The 2,288-nt window shown below is 32.5% G+C and overlaps 1 non-coding gene across 1 annotated transcript; it reads left to right on the plus strand.

The window, feature by feature from the left end:
- The first annotated feature begins 632 nt into the window (after positions 1 to 632).
- Positions 633 to 736, plus strand: LOC112773370 (small nucleolar RNA R71). The gene has a single exon (XR_003187923.1). It is a non-coding gene; the product is annotated as a small nucleolar RNA R71 (small nucleolar RNA).
- Positions 737 to 2,288: the final 1,552 nt, after the last annotated feature.

Below are 2,288 nucleotides of genomic sequence, written 5' to 3' on the forward strand. Positions count from 1 at the left end.
TTGTTTCACTCATGAAACTTAAAGTGGCCTTAGACAGATTAGAGACTAAGTTTGCTAAATTAGAGGTATTTTGCTCATAATTCTCTGTCTGTTGCTGAGAAGATGATGGAAAAGGCTTGCTATTGCTGAGCCTATTTCTTTAACCATTGTTAAAGCCTTGTTGAGGCTTTTGTTGATCCTTCCATGAGAAATTTGGATGATTTCTCCATGATGAATTATAGGTGTTTCCATAAGGTTCACCCATGTAATTTACCTTTGCTATTGCAGGGTTATCAGGATCATAAGCTTCTTCTTCAGAAGATGCCTCTTTAGTACTGTTGGATGCATTTTGCCATCCATTCAGACTTTGGGAAATCATGTTGACTTGCTGAGTCAACACTTTGTTCTGAGCCAATATGGCATTCAGAGCATCAATTTCAAGAAATCCCTTCTTCTGAGGCGTCCCATTATTCACGGCATTCCTCTCAGAAGTATACATGAATTGATTATTTACAACCATGTCAATAAGTTCTTGAGCTTCTGTAGACGTTTTCTTTAGGTGAATGGATCCACCTGCAGAATGGTCCAGTGACATCTTGGAGAACTCAGACAGACCATAATAGAATATATCCAGAATGGTCCATTCTGATAGTATGTCAGGAGGACACCTTTGGGTCATCTGCTTGTATCTTTCCCAAGCTTCATAGAGGGATTCACCATCTTTTTGCTTGAATGTCTAAACATCCATTCTAAGCTTGCTCAGCTTTTGAGGAGGAAAGAACTTAGCCAAGAAGGCCGTGACCACCTTATCCCAGGAGTCCAGGCTATCCTTAGGTTGTGAGTCCAACCATGTTCTAGCTCTGTCTCTTATAGCAAAAGGGAAAAGCATGAGCCTGTAGACTTCAGGATCTACTCCATTAGTCTTAACAGTCTCACAGGTCTGCAAGAACTCAGTTAAAAACTGATAGGGATCTTCTGATGGAAGTCCATGGAATTTGCAGTTCTGTTGCATTAGAGCAATTAATTGAGGTTTCAGCTCAAAATTGTTTGCTCCAATGGTAGGGATTGAGATGCTTCTTCCATCAAACTTGGAAGTAGGTGTAGTATAATCACCAAGCATCCTCCTTGCATTATTGTTGTTAGGTTCGGCTGCCATCTCCTTTTCTTGTTCGAAATTTTCAATAAGGTTGTCTCTGGGTTGTTGTAATTTAGCTTCTCTTAGTTTCCTCTTCAGAGTCCTTTCAGGTTCTGGATCAGCTTCAACAAGAATGCCTTTTTCCTTGCTCCTGCTCATAAGAAAGAGAAGAGAACAAGAAAAGAAGAGGAACCCTCTATGTCACAGTAAAGAGGTTCCTTATTGTTAGTAGAAGAAGAAAGGGAATAAGGGTGAAGAAGAGTGGATAATCCAAACACAAGGGTGAGGATAGGAGCAGTGATTTGAGATGAGGAGATGTGTTAGTGAATGAATAAATAAATAAATAGAATAGGATGAGAGAGAGAAGTTTTCGAAAATTTAGTAAAATAAAATTAAAATTTAAAGTTAAAATTCGAAAATAAAAATTAAAAAAAATTTAAAACAATTAGTTAATTAAAATTGAATTTTGAAAAAGAGGGAAGGGATTTTCGAAAATTAAAGAGAGAGAGAGAGAGAGAGTTAGTTAGGTGGTTTTGAAAAAGATAAGAAACAAATAAAAAGTTAGTTAGTTGATTGAAAAAGATTTGAAAATCAATTTTGAAAAGATAAGAAGATAAGAAGTTAGAAAAGATATTTTTGAAATCAAATTTTTGAAAAAGATAAAATTTTGAAAAAGATATGATATAAAAGATATGATAAAAAGATATAATTAAAAAGATATAATTTTTAAAATTAAAATTGATTACTTGACTAACAAGAAACTAAAAGATAAGATTCTAGAATTTAAAGATTGAACCTTTCTTAACAAGAAAGTAACAACTTCAAATTTTTAAATCAATCATATTACTTGTTAGCATAACTTTCGAAAATAAAGATAAAATTAAGAAAAAGATTTTGAAAAATATTTTTAAATTTTCGAAAATCATAAAAAAATGAAAAAGATTTGATTTTTTAAAAGGTTTTGAAAAAGATAAGATTTTTAAAATTGAAATTTTGACTTGACTAACAAGAAACAACTTATTTTTAAAATTTTTGACTAAGTCAACCCAAAATTTTGAAATTTTGAGAGAAAAACAAGGAAAATATATATTTTTGATTTTTTTGAATTTTTAATGATGAGAGAGAAAAACATAAAAATGACTCACAACATGAAAATTATGAATCAAAACAAGAA

Source organism: Arachis hypogaea, chromosome 18, assembly GCF_003086295.3.
Source record: "Arachis hypogaea cultivar Tifrunner chromosome 18, arahy.Tifrunner.gnm2.J5K5, whole genome shotgun sequence".
NCBI classification, from domain to species: Eukaryota; Viridiplantae; Streptophyta; class Magnoliopsida; order Fabales; family Fabaceae; genus Arachis; species Arachis hypogaea.